This window comes from Oryctolagus cuniculus, chromosome 9 (assembly GCF_051225735.1).
Source record: "Oryctolagus cuniculus isolate XC-2025 breed Fujian yellow rabbit chromosome 9, ASM5122573v1, whole genome shotgun sequence".
NCBI lineage: Eukaryota > Metazoa > Chordata > Mammalia > Lagomorpha > Leporidae > Oryctolagus > Oryctolagus cuniculus.
The window spans coordinates 67154199-67169541 of NC_142875.1; the positions used below are offsets into that span (position 1 = coordinate 67154199).

General features: G+C 41.4%; 1 protein-coding gene across 2 annotated transcripts in view; it reads right to left on the bottom strand.

The window, feature by feature from the left end:
* The window catches only part of SUCLA2 (succinate-CoA ligase ADP-forming subunit beta), a 63887-nt gene that overhangs the window by 28403 nt on the left and 20141 nt on the right, over positions 1–15343 (bottom strand). The gene's annotated exons all lie outside the window — the stretch shown is intronic.

Genomic DNA, 15343 nt, shown 5'->3' on the forward strand with positions numbered 1-15343 from the left:
AAAATTTAAAAATACACACAAAATCTTATTCCAAGTAAGTAAATTTGAATATATACAAGAAATATAACCTGTACATTTTTTATAAGAAACAAAGTATTATTCTTAAGCAGGGGGTGGGAACCTCTTTTCTGCCAAGGACCATTTAGTATCTACAACGTCATTTACAGGTCATACAAAATGATCAACTTAAGAATTAGCGCTGGAGCCATGGCTCAATAGGCTAATCCTCCGCCTTGCGGCGCCAGCACACCAGGTTCTAGTCCCAGTCGGGGCGCCGGTTCTGTCCCGGTTGCCCCTCTTCCAGGCCAGCTCTCTGCTATGGCCAGGGAGTGCAGTGGAGGATGGCCCAAGTGCTTGGGCCCTGCACCCGCATGGGAGACCAGGAGAAGCACCTGGCTCCTGGCTTCAAATCAGCGCGATGCGCCGACCACGGCTCGCTGGCCATGGCGGCCACTGGAGGGTGAGCCAACGGCAAAAGGAAGACCTTTCTCTCTGTCTCTCTGTCCACTCTGTCCAAAAAAAAAAAAAAAAAAAAAAAGAATTAGCCTGCTATAGATTTACTGATTTTTGAGTCCTGCCTGATGCTGCTTTGGCAGGAACCAGACCAAATGATTTCATCGGTTTTATATGGCACACCAGGCAGACATACCCCCACTGCTGGCTTAAAGTATAAATATTGACAATCATGTAAACAGACTTGATATTTTGAAAGAGAAAATCAAGGGGAAAAGTTCCAGATTTTCCAAGCTTCCAGGCTACTGTACATCAATACAAAGGAATGTTAACTGCCTTGTTAAGAACAGCTCTGGCTATTATAATGAACAATACAGATAGTAAACAGTACTAATAATGAAGTTACAAACTTTTTAATACTTTAAAATCAATAAAGAAAAAAATTTAAAACAAAAAATACAATGGAGTTGCTAACTTATGCAAAGCTGGGAATAATCTTAACATGCAAAAATAGGGAAATTATAAAACCATATTACTAAAGATTAACAGCATCAGAAGATAATGAACTCTAGTAGGTTACATAAGGAGTTATGTATATGTAGTGTTATGTAGGAAAAAAACTATGCAAAGGCCTAGATGATATTAATAAAAGTGTTTTTTTAAAAGATGTATTTATTTATTTGAAGGTCAGAGTTACACAGAGAGAGGACAGGCAGAGAAAGAGAGAGGTCTTCCATCCAATGGTTCACTCCCCAGTTGGCTGCAACAGCTGGAGCTGCACCGATCCAAAGCCAGGAGCCTAGAGCTTCTTCTGGGTCTCCCACGCGGGTGCAGGGGCCCAAGGACATAGGCCATGTTCTATTGCTTCCCAGACTATAGCAGAGAGCTGAATCGAAAGTGGAGCAGCCGGAACTCTAACCAGCACCCACACGGGAATGCTGGCACTGCAGGCAGGGGCTTTACCTGTAAAGCTACAGTGCCGGCCCCTAACTAAAGTGTTTTTTTAACATAAGTGAGTTTAAATGTGTCCACTACTGACACAAACAAAAACAAAAGTGAAAAAAATATGAATATGAAAAGACTTCAATTGTGACTGTTTTCCAAAATAATTTTTTACCAAAAAAACATTTTTTCTTTTCCTTTTTTTTTTTAAATTTGTTTGAAGGGCAGAGTTACAAAGAAAGGAGGAAAAAGAGAGAAAAAGAGAGATTATCTCCCATCCGCTCATCCACTCCCCAAATGGCCCCAATGGCTGGGGCTGGGCCAGGTTGAAGCTAAGAAGCTCAAGTTTTTCCGGGTCTCCCACATGGTTGCAGGGGCCCAAGCCTGAGCCATCTTCCATTGCTTTCCCAGGTGCTTTAGCAGGGAGCTGGATGGGAAGTAAAGCAGCCAGGTCTCAAACTGGCAGCCATACTGGATGCCAAAGTCACAGGCAGAAGCTTAACTTCTATGCCACAATGCCGGCCCCCTTTTATCTTTTTTAAATTTTTATTAATATAAAGAGAATAGATTTCATGTATTTCATAGACAATTCTAAGAAGATAACCATTTCTCTTATACTCAGAAAAAGAATATGACTTTCATTTTTAAAAAAGAAAAATCTAAAGACTAATTTCAATTTTCTATCCTAACTAATGTTTCAGTAACATACTCGTTTAAGGTGTAATTTAAAGGAATATGAGGTGTTCATGGGAGTTCATGGAAGGGGTGAGTATATGGTGCAGCAGTTAAGATGCCACTTGGGATATCCACATCTCAAATCAGTGTCTGGGTTCCGTCCCGGCTCTGCCTCCAATTCTAAGTTCCTACAAATGTGCACCATGAGAGGCACTGGTGCTGGCTCAGGAACTTGGGCTGTGACCACCTATGTGGGACTAAGTACTGGGTTCCTGGCTTCAGTCTGGCCCAGATTAGGCTGTGGTGAGTATTCATTGAGTAAGTCAGGAGGTGGAAGATATCTGTGTATATGTGTGTCTGTCTTTCAAATATGTAAAAAAATTTTAAATTATCAGATTTGAATTCATTATAAAAAGTTGTTCATGGAAATGTATACCAAAAAACTGCATGAATTCTAAAAAATTTTTGTACAAAAAATAAACTTATTTTTATTTTATTCTTCCACCAGTTTTTTACAGTCCCCTCATAGTGTTGCATTCATTACTGTTTGGAGAACAAAACAGTTCTTCAAATAGCTTAAACAATAACCAAAAGAAGAAAATCTATCATTTCTTAAGAGAATTAACTGGCTGGCGCCGCAGCTCAATAGGCTAATCCTCAGCCTGCGGCACCCGCACACCGGGTTCTAGTCCTGGTCGGGGCGCCAGATTCTGTCCCGGTTGCTCCTCTTCCAGTCTAGCTCTCTGCTGTGGCCCAGGAGTGCAGTGGAGGATGGCCCAAGGACCCTGCACCCGCATGGGAGACCAGGAGAAGCACCTGGCTGCTGGCTTTGGATCAGCACAGTGTGCCGGCCGCAGCGGCCACTGGGGGGTGAACCAATGGAAAAAGGAAGACCTTTCTGTCTCTCTCTCACTGTCCACCACTCTGCCTGTCAAAAGAAAAAAAAAAAAAAAAGAGAGAGAGAGAGAGAGAGAGAGAATTAACTATTATCTAGGGAAAAAAAGATTGTGTACTATATCATTATATTTCAACAAAGAAGTATACCAAAGAATTTGGTTGTTCTTTATCTTCAGTGTATAGGAAGTCACTTCTAAATCCTCCAACTGCCCTTTAAGCTATTCTAAATAGGGAGACTCATGGTGAGCACCTAGATACATTATGCTACAGATGTGACTCAGATAGCCAGAGCCCTGCCAGAAAGAAGAATAATAGGATGAGATGGTTGAGGCTTTCAGCCATGTGATAATCAGCCCAATCTACATGGCAGAAAAGGGCCTGAGGATCAAGTCAGTTAAACTGCCAAGAATTCAAAGTGATATCTCGATCACAAAATCCCAGTAAAAAATTCTGGACACTGAGTCAGTAAATAGTAAAACAGGAAGCTCAAGACCTCGTTCCCCAGCCAAAACACCAACTTAACAATATGCAGTCCAAAAAGCCTTCAATGTCAATGGCAGCAACCAATCAGGAGAAGTAGCAGTACCCCAAGAATGTTCAAAGCCAAGAACACCCACACTGAAACTGGTATGAAAAGTCATTTCTTTTCATCCACAGCAGCCCTCCCAAATTGACATAGTTTGGGATTAAGAAAAGGCAAGCCTTCTTCCTTGGGAGGGAAACAGAAGAGTGGAACGTATGTCCAACATACCAGCTTTTCACAGAGCTGTCCTAGGAACTAGTTTCTGTCTCACTTGAGTGCTGATGGGAAACCAGCATTCCTTGAGTATTTGGGGGTCTGTGAGAACAAGAGCACAGAAATTTTTGAAAGCACCAGGAAACTTCCAATAGCCTGGAAAGGAGCCAACACACTCATGACCATTGAGAAAAAGCACTCAGCTACTTATTTATGCCATAAAGAACTAAAAAAGAATAAACCCAAAATTACCAAAAGGAAGGAAATCATAAGAGATTAGAGCATAAATAAATCAAGAAGAGAAAAATAATAGACACAATTACAAAATTAAGAGCTCACTAAAAAGATCAGTAAAATTGCCAAACTCAATAGGACTAAGAAAAAACATCAAATGACAAAAATAAAAAATGAAAGACATTACAACTGATATCACAGAAACAGAGTGGATCCTAAGGGATCACTGTGAACAATTAAACACCAAAAATTAGACAACTTAGAAGAAATGGATAAATTTCTAGAAACATGACAACCTACCAAGATTTCTTTTTTTAAAGTTACTTATTTATTTTGAAAGTCAAGAGCCACAGAGAGAGAGTACTCCCAGTCACTGGTTCATTCCCCCAGATGATCAAAACAGCCAGGGCTGAGCCAGCCAAGAGCTTCATCCAGATCTCCCACATGAGTGGCAGGTACCTTGCCTAGACCATCCTCCCCTGCTTTTCCCAGCCCATTAGCAGGGAGCTGGATTAAAAGTAGAACAGGTGGGGCTTGACCTGGTTCCCACATAGGATGCCAGCATCATAGACTGCAGCTTTACCTGCTATACCACAATGCTGGCCCCAACAACCAACTAATATTGAATTATGGAGAGCGGAAAAAACCTGAACAGATTTCTAACTAGTAATGAGACTGAATCAGTAAACAAAAACCTTCAAGGATAGAAAAGCTCAGGACCAGATGGCTTCACAGAAGAAATTACCAAACATATCAATAAGAATTAATATCAACCCTCTCAAACTTGTTGAAAAAATGAAAAGAATGGAAACCTTTTCATTCTTCCATGGAAGCCAGCATTACCTTGATACTAAAGTCAGACAAAGTACAAGAAAACTACAGGCTGATCTCTTGAAGAATGATGTCATAAAAAACCTCAACAAAATACTAGCAAACTAACTTCAACAACATATTGAAAGGATTATACATCAAGACCAAGTAGAGGGGCCGGTGCTATGGCGTAGTGGGTAAACCACCACCTGCAGTGCCAGCATCCCATATGGGCACTGGTTCGAGTCCCAGCTGCTCCTCTTCCTATCCAGCTCTCTGCTATGACCTAAGAAAGCAGTAGAAGATGGCCCAAGTCCTTGAGCCCCTGCAGCAGCGTGGGAGACCTGGAAGAAGCTCCTGGCTCCTGCCTTCAGATCAGCACAGTTTCAGCTGTTGCGGCCAATTGGAGAGTGAACCATCGGATATAAGACCCCTCTCTCTCTCTGCCTCTCCTCTCTCTGTGTAACTCTTTCAAATAAATAAATCTTTAAGAAAAGAAAAAAACAAGTAGAATTTATTTCTGTGGGGCAGATTGCCCACTATACAAAAATCAATGTAATATACCATATTAACATAATGAAAAACAAAATTTACAATCATCACAATTGATATAGAAAAAGCACTTGACAAAATTCAACACCCTTTCATGATGTTAAAAAAAAAAACTAGAATAGAAATTACCTCAATATACAAGAGGTCAAACATATAAAGCCTGTAGCCCACATCATACTCAAATGCCAAAAACCGAAAACTTTTCCTCTATCATCAGCAAAAAAGCAAGGATATCCATTTTTGTCACTTCCATTCAATAAAGAGTTAGAAGTATCAGCCATAGTAATTAGATAAGAAAAACAGAAAGGATCTGTAGAGAAAAGGGAAAAGTCTACCTTTGATCACAGACAAGATGACTAGAAAACCCTTAAGATTACACACACACATATACACACCCAAATGTTAAACAAGTTCAGAGCAACTGTAGGATACTAAATCAACAAACAAAACTCAATTGCATTCCAATACACTAATAGTGAACAACCAGAAAAGGAAATAGAGGAAAAGAAATCCCATTTACAGTAACGTAAAAAAGAACAAAATGCTTAAGAGTAAATGTAACCAAGTAGGTGAAAGATTTATGCACTGACAACTAAAAAACACTGCTGGCAGAAATTAAAGACAACACACAAAACAAATGGAAAGACTTCTTGGGTTCACCAAGTAGGATACATAATACTGTTAAAATGTACATACTATCCAAAGCAATCTTTAGATACAATGCAATCCTTCAAAGTCTCAATGGCATTTTTTTTCTTTGCAGGAGAAAAAGAACACTCTAAAATTCACATGTAATCTTAAATAACCCAGAAAAGCCAAAACAGCCTCACAGTTCCTGATTTCAAGCCGTATTACAAAATTATAGTAAGCAAAACAATAATGTATTCTCATAAATACAGACATATAGACCAATGGAATAGAGAGCATAGAAATAATTCTTGGCCAGCGCCGCGGCTCACTAGGCTAATCCTCCGCCTAGCGGCGCCGGCACACCGGGTTCTAGTCCCGGTTGGGGCGCTGGATTCTTTCCCGGTTGCCCCTCTTCCAGGCCAGCTCTCTGCTGTGGCCAGGGAGTACAGTGGAGGATGGCCCAGGTGCTTGGGCCCTGCACCCCATGGGAAACCAGGAAAAGCACCTGGCTCCTGGCTCCTGCAACCGGATCAGCGCAGTGCGCCGGCCGTAGCGTGCTGGCCACGGCAGCCATTGGAGGGTGAACCAACGGCAAAGGAAGACCTTTCTCTCTGTCTCTCTCTCTCACTGTCCACTCTGCCTGTCAAAAAAAAAATAATAATAATAATTCTTCATTTATATGCTTAAATATTCTTCAACAAAAGTGCCAAAGCTACCAGTGGAAAACAGATGGTACTGGGAAAATAGAGTATCTACATGTAGAAAAGATGAGATTGGACCCTGACCTTGTTATCTTAAATTAACTCACAATTGTTAAAGACCTAAATGTAAGATCTGAAACAATAAAACTCCCAGAAGAAAACTTCATGACACTAGGTTTAGCAATTTTTTACATCCAACACCAAAAGCACAGGCAACAAGAGTCAAATGTGACAAGACAAATGTGACCATACCAAACTTAAATACTTCTGTGCAGCAAAGGAAACATTCAACAAAGTGAAAAAGAAATCTACAGAAAGGGAGAAAATATTTGCAAGCCATACAGTACAATTTAAAAATGGACAAAATAGAGTAGGTATTTGGCCTAGTGGTTAAGATACCAATTAGGATACCCACTTCCCACATCAGAGTGCCTGGGTTTGACTTCTAGCTGCACCTTCAGTTTCTACCTTCCTGAGAGGCATCTGTAATGGTTCAAGTAGTTGGGTTTCTGCCAATCATATGGAAGACCTGGAGTGAGTTCCCAGCTTGGGCCCCTTAGTGGCTGAGAGCTTTTGGGGACTGAACATAGTAGAAGGGAACATTCGTTTTATTTTTTTTATTATTTATTTGACAGGCAGAGTTAAAGACAGTGAGACAGAGACAAAGATCTTCCTTCCGTTGGTTTACCCCCCAAAATGGCCGCTACAACTGGAACTGCGCCAATCCGAAGCCAGGAGCCAGGTGCTTCCTCCTGGTCTCCGCGGTGGGTGCAGGGTCCCAAGCACTTGGGCCATCCTCCACTGCCTTCCCGGGCCATAGCAGAGAGCTGGATTGGAAGAGAAGCAGCCGACACTAGAACCCGCCACCCATATGGGATGCTAGCGCTGCAGGCGGAGGATTAACCAAGTGAGCCACGGCGCCAGCCCCATCAACACTCTCTCTTTATACAGTCTCTCCCTTTTTTGTCTCCCTCCCTCCCTCTGAAATTAGTGTTTTTAAAAATAGGCCAAGAACTTAAATAGACCATTCTCCCAAAGAAGATATACAAATGGCCAAAAAGCATTTGAAAAAAATACTCAATATCACTAATATTAGGGAAATGTGAATCAAAACCATAATGAGATATCTATCAACTCAAGTCCTTTAGGATGGCCAGTATCAAGAGAAAAAAAAAAAAAAAAGAAAAGAAAAAGACTGGCATTTGGCCTAGTGGTTTAGCCACAGGTTAAATATATCTACATGTCCACATCCTATATGGGAGTGCCTGGGTTGGATACCCGGTTCTAGCTCCTGACTCTAGCTTCCTGCTATCAACATATCATGGGAGGTAGTACGTGATAGCTCAAGTTAGCTGGGTCACATCATTGCCACCTATGCGGGAGACCTAGATTATTGAATTGTTGGCTACCAGCTTTAGCCCAGCACAATCCTGGCTATTGTCAGCATTTGGGGAGTGAACCAGTGGATGGAAGCTCTTTCCTCTCTTATTCTGCCTCTCAAATAAATAGCTAAAAATCTAAAAATAAAACAAAAAACGTGTTGGTGAGAATAGATATATAGAAAGTATGTGCCACTGACCACAACTGGAATGTAAAATGGTGTATCACTATTGGTAACACTGTGGAGGTTCCACTAAAGAATGAATGGATAAAGAAAATGTGATACACACATACAATTGAGTATTTCTCACTCTTTAGAAAGGAAATTCTAACACATGCTAAATCATGGATGAACTTTGAAGGCATTCTGCTGAGTGAAATAAGCCAGTCACTAAAGGACAAATAGCACATGCTCCCACTTACAAGATCTCTAAACAGTCAAACTGGAGCCAACGCTGTGACACAGGGGGTAAAGCCGCTGCCTGCAGTGCCAGCATCCCATATGGGCTCAGGTTCATGTCCGAGCTGTTGCACTTATGATCCTGCTCTCAACTATGGCATAGGAAAACAGTAGAAGATGGCCCAAGTGCTTGGGCCTCTGCACCAACATGGGAGACTGGAAGAAGCTCCTGGCTCCAGATCAGCACAGCTCCAGCCACTGCAGCCATCTGGGAAGTGAACCAGCAGATGGAAGTCCCCTCCACCCCACCCTCCACCTCTACGTAACTCTGCCTTTCAAGCAAATAAATAAATCTTTAAAAAAAAAAGTCAAAGTCCTAGGAAGAATGGCTAGGTGACAAGAGAATGATATTGTTCAGTATTTATAGTTTCAGTCTTACAAGATTAAAAAGTTTTAAAAATCTGTGACACAAAACATGCACGTAGTTAACATTATTGTTCAGTACATTAAAAAATGGGTACCATTAAATGTTTTCTATAATAATTAAAAAAAAAAAAAACCTTCAGTTGGCAATACTCTGCTGTGTCATGCATCAAGATGCCAGGAGAGTGACACATCCCTGAGGACAATGGAAGCTTCATGTGTCTTCTAGACCTTCTAAGACCCCACAGTATTTGTCTTTCCATTTGGCTGCTTCTGATTTGTGTTCTTCAGCTGTAACCAAACTACAATCATAAGTGTAGCATGTTCCTGTGAACAGCTCTAAGGCATTATCAAACCTAAAGGGATAGTGGTAGCATCTACATCTTTAAGGGTGATATGGGGACCCCAAACTTCAGAATGGTATCTGAAATAAGGGCAGTCATATTCAGGACTGTGCCCTTAACCTCTGAAGTTTGGCCTAATTCCAGGTACTTTGTGATAGAACTCATCTCAACACACATATAAAAAAAAATTTTAAGAAGAGAATCATTGAATCTTCTAAGACTAAGGGAGAAAACACTAGCAGATCTAAGCAAGAAGAAACATTTGAAATTATAGTCTAATTTTAAGGACCTCTATAAATTTCCAATAAAAAGATGTTCTTCATTTCCTCTCTAGTGAGGCAGTTCACAATTATAAGCGTTTATGAAGATCCAAAGAGCAGGAAAATACTCAGATTTAAGAAGAGCCTGCACAATTACTCTCATGCTACTGAAGTAGAATATAAATTAAATCTAGAAATAACTACAAAATATAACAGAAGAGGTAAAGACCAACAAACTTTTAAAGCATTTGTAAATTTTATTTAAGCTATATTTTCCTTTTCTTTTTGTGTAAATAATTGGTAAAAGAAGAGCCACAGAGAAGGCTGCACTTGGGGATGGATACAGAAATTAAGTCTGACTAAAATATCAATTAAGTCTCTAAGAGTTGTCTATAAACTGGGATAAGACCTAGAAATAATATATGAAACGATACTAAATAAAAGAAAATAAAGAGACTTTATTTGTACTAATTTGACAAGTAACTGAAAAAGGAACCACCTGAATGAGCAAACAGAGGTCAGCTGAAGCAATGACTACAGCTTTGCATTTGGTCGATGCGGCAGAATGAATAGCTGTTTCCTTTTTTTTTTTTTTTTTTTTTTTAAGATATTTTATTTATTTCAAAGAGTTACAGAGAGAGGTGGAGACAGAGAGAGAGATCTTTCATCCTCCGGTTCACTCCCCAGATGGCTGCAACAGCCGGAGCTGCGCTGATCCGAAGCCAGGAGCCAGGAGTTTCTTCTGGGTCTCCCATGCGGGTGTAGGGGTCCAAACAGTTGGGCCATTTTCCACTGCTTTCCCAGGCCATAGCAGAGAGCTGGATCGGAAGTAGAGCAGCAGGGACTCAAACCAGCTCACATATGGGATGCCGGTGCTTCAGGCCAGGGCTTTAACCTACTGCGCCATAGCGCCGGCCCCTGAATAGTTGTTTCCTGTTCACGTAAGTTGGTTTAACTTTTAAATTTTGGTAATAAACTTTCAGAACAATTTAACTTCTAGCAAGTAGCTGTAGTTTCAAAAAAGTTAATACTGTTCATATTTTCATTCCATACCTTAAATTCCTCTTCTTGTACTGATTTTATATAAAATTTTGCTTTAAAATATGTTTGAATTTAAATGTACAAGAGAAAGCAACAACTTAATAAAGATCTGTTTAAAAATATAAAATCATAGGGCCAGCATTGCAGCGTATTAGGTTAAGCCGCCACCTGCAGTGCCAGCATCCTATGCGGGCACCAGCTTGAGTCCCAGCTGCTCCATTTCCAATTTGGCTCCCAGTTAATGACTCTGGGAAAGCCAAATGCTTGGGCCCTTGCAACCACATGGGAGACTACAAAGTAGCTCCTGACTTTGGACTAGTCCAGCCATAGCCATTGCAGTCATTTGGGAAGTGAACCAGCAGATGGAAGACCTCCCTCCCTTACCCCCTCTCTCTGTAACTCTGCCCTTCAAATAAATAAAATGAATCCTTTCCAAAAAATAAAATTGGTGCCACTGCTATAGCATAGCCCTGGCATCCCATATGAGTGCCAGTTCAAGTCTTGGCTGCTCTACTGATCCAGCTCCCTGCTAAAGCATCTGGGAAAGTAGCAAAAGATGTCCTCAGGCACCTGCACCCATGTGGAAGTCCCCTGGCTTTGGATCAGCTCAGCTCTGGCTGTTTGGGAAGTGAGCCAGCAGATAGAAGATCCCTCTCCCTCTCCCTCTCCCTGGCTGTTTGGGAAGTGAGCCAGCAGATGCAAGATCCCCTCTCCCCTCTCACTTTTGCAGTTGAAATTAAATTATTTTTTCAAGATTTAAATAGCTCTCTGAAAATTCAGGTTCTGAAAATGAATTCAAATTCAATCATTTTCACAAATGCTCTAGCAAGTCTTACTAAGTACAAACTCAGTTTGCTACATTTACTATCATAAAAATGAGTTAGGACTCATTTGAATTTGGACAGTTACACCTTGCTTCTGACTGCAACAGAAAGTACAAAACTGGGACTGGCATTGTTAAGCTGCCACCTGTGACCTAAGCATGCCATACTAGAATACCAGTTTAACTGCTGGCTGCTCCACTTCTGACCCAGCTCCTTGCTAATGTGCCTGGGAAAAGCAATGAAGGACATACTCCAAGTATTTGAGCCCCTGCCATATGCATGGGAGACTTAGATAGAGTTCCAGGCTCCTGGCTTCGGCCCAGCCCTGTCCTGGCTATTGTGCCATTTGAGGAATGAACCACTGGATGGAAGATCTCTGTCACTCAGGCTTTCAAATAAATAATCTAAAAAAAATAAAGAACAAAACAAAATGATACATGATGATATGTAAAATAAATGAAAACAGTAAAAATAAATGTGTAAAAATATAGTTTATGCAAATTTGTGTGGTAATGTCATCAGATTTTTAAAACAACATAAAACTAAACTCTACCATATAGAAAAACCTATAGAGGTAAAGAGATCACTTAAGAATCAAATAATATTTTTATCACATTTTTCTGTGTGGATTTTTACTACCATCTAGTGTTATACCTTAAGAAATACTTTCTTGTAAAATTTAAAAGTTGCAAAAGACAATTTTTAGCTTTAAACACTGCTAGAACTCTGGCCTCAGAATCAGCCCTTAAGGCATTCCAATCTGGCTAAAAAGCTGATGAGAGTTTCTCAGGCATGGAAAGCCAAGACATTCTGGCAAAAAAAAAAAAAAAAAAAAAAGACCTAAATGAAAGATCTGTTAGTGAGATCCCAGCGGAAAGAACGGGCCATCAAAGAAGGAGGTACCTTTCTCTGAAGGGAGGAGAGAACTTCCATTTTGATTATGGCCTCATCTAACTAAGGTCAGAGTTGGTGAATTCAAGAGGCTTCCATAGCCTTGGCAGCTCATGACAAGAGCCTCAGGTGATTACTGATGTCATAAATAAGAGTGTCAATTGTTAAATCAACAACAGGAGTTACTGTACACTTGCTCCCCATGTAGGATCTCTGTCCTTTAATGTCTTGTACTATACGAATTAAAAGTAAAACTACTACTGAAACAGTACTTTATACTTTGTGCATCTGTGTGGGTGCAAACTATTACAATCTTTACTTAGTATATATCAAGTTGATCTTCTGTATATAAAGATAATTGAAAATGAATCTTGATGAAAAATGGATGGGAAAGGGAGTGGGGATGGTTGCAGGTAGGAGGGAGGTTATGGGGGGAAAAGCCGCTATAATCCAAAAATTGTACTTTTGAAATTTATATTTATTAAATAAAAGTTTAAAAAAAATAGGAAAGAAAAAAGAAAACATTAAAAAAATAAACATTGCTAGAAAATATCACAATACAGAAAATTGATTTTTTAAAAAAGTTGTTCTGGGGCTGGTGCTATGGCACAGCGGGTTAACAACCTGGCCTGAAGCACCCGAGTCCCATATGGGCACCAGTTCTAGTCCCGGCTGCTCCATTTCTGATCCAGCTCTCCTCTCTGCTATGACCTGGGAAAGCAGCGGAAGATGTCCCAGGTCCTTGGGCCACCGCTCCCACGTGGGAGACCTGGAGGAAGCTCCTGGCTCCTGGCTTTGGATCAGCACAGCTCTGGCCGTTGTGGTCACCTAGGGAGTGAACCAGCGGATGGAAGACCTCTCTCACTCTCTGCCTCTCCTTTCTCTGTGTAACTCTGACTTTCAAATAAATAAATAAATCTTTAAAAAAAAGTTGTTCTATGTTTCATAACCCTTTAAATTTGTTACTGCAAATTCTATACAATTACCCAGCAAGCTTCAAAAATACAGGCTTATAGATTCAACTCATAAAATCTAGCACACTTAAAAACTAATTACAATTTAAAATGAGCATCAATGCTCTCTTCAAGGACCATATCTATAAAAGGATTTCTCTTCACCTGATGCCTTATGTTCAATGCCTGAATTTTAGATTTCATAAAGAGAGAAGAGCTAGCATCAGCCTCGGTTTTTTGCTTTTTTTTTTTAATTTGACAGGTAAGAGTTAGATAGTGAGAGGAAGATACAGAGAGAAAGGGCTTCCTTCCGCTGGTTCACCCCCCAGATGGCTGCCATGGCTGGAGATACACCGATCAGAATCCAAGAGCAAGGTGCTTCCTCCTGGTCTCCAACACAGGTGCAGGGGCCCAATCACCTGGGCCATCTCCACTGCCCTCCCGGGCCACAGCAGAGAGCTGGACTGGAAGAGGAACAGCCGGGACTAGAACCCATTGCCCATATGGGATGCCTCCACATCATCCTCTTTAAAACCATATTGTTGGGCCTACGCCGTGGCTCACTTGACTAATCCTCCACCTGTGGCGCCGGCATCCCATATGGGCAATGGGTTCTAGTCCCGGCTGTTCCTCTTCCAGTCCAGCTCTCTGCTGTGGCCCGGGAGGGCAGTGGAGGATGGCACAGGTGATTGGGCCTCTGCATCTGTGTCGGAGACCAGGAGGAAGCACCTTGCTCTTGGGTTCTGATCGGTGTAGCTCCGGCCGTGGTGGCCATTTGGGGGGTGAACCAGCGGAAGGAAGCCCTTTCTCTCTGTCTCTCTCTCTCACTGTCTAACCCTATCTGTCAAATAAGTTAAAAAAAAATAAAAAAGCATATTGATATTGTTGGGGCCAGCACTTTGGTGCAGTAGGCGAAGCCTCTGCCTGAGGTGCCAGCATCCCACATGAGTACCAGTTTGAGTCCTGGCTGCTTCTCTTCCAATCCAGCTCTCTGCTAAGGCCTGGGAAAGCAGTAGAAGATGGCCCAAGTGTTTGGACTCCTGCATTCACATGGAAGACCTTGAAGAATCTCCTCACTCCTGGCTCTGGATTGGCTGCAGCCACTTGGGTAGTGAAACAGCAGATGGAAGACTTTTCTCTGTGTATCTCTCTCTAACTCTGCCTCTCAAATAAAATTTATTTTTAAAATTTAATAAAAATGTTTAAAAAACCATATTGTTTGCCATTTAATATCATCCTTCAACTTACCTAATACCATACCATGTAGTGAAAACAAACCCTAAACTACAAAAAATAACAGGAGATTGCAAAAGGAAATGATGAGACAATGAATATACACTTAGTGGGTTCAAAAGACTTTTACTTTGGTTAGAATATTTCTACACTATTTCCTCAGTCTAGAATCAAAAGATGGTCCAGAGATGATTTAAGATGCTCTTGTTATCAATTTGGAAATCCCATGAAATTTATTATAGCAGGGTTCTTCCTATAGCTTTTATATCATGATGTTATATATCAAATCTTACAGCATTACCCAGGCTGCTTATTAAAAAATGACATAAATGACCCAGGGATCCAAGACGGCAGAATAGGGAAAGGGCATACTGCTCTAGGTTAGGATAAAATAGTATTAAAAAAAACCTGGAGAAATTTCATTCTCAGGTGAGAGCCGGCAGGAAAACTGTAGTGGAGATTCTGCAAGAGGAGGGATGCCTGGGAACTACGTGGAAAATGCAGACACGCAGCAACAAACATGGATACAACAAATGACCCCAGCAGCTGAGAGCCAAAGAAAGTGCCAGCTTTGGAGAACAAGTTGAGATGAGACTCAGCAGCCAGTGCCACTGGTGATATAGCTGGAGAGACAGCCTAGCGGACTACACTGTCTTTGAGTATGGCCTAGAGCCCTGAAGGGAACAGGGGGCCCACTAACCCAGCAGAAAAAACGGGGCATGTTTCTCTCTCCCCATCCCCCAACAATGGCAGCCGGCAATCAGCTGAGAGAGGACAGGTGCCATTTTGGATGTAAGTAGGTAGCAGCTCTTCAGCTCTTGTGTGTGCACTGAGCAACTGGCAGAGACAAGATGCCATCGTGCCACCAGGAGCTGCCACAGGAGTTCAGATGCATGCACCCAGCAACAGTCAGGGAGAAGGAGCCACCCTGACATTAGTACTGGCTGCAGAGACTACTATGAGC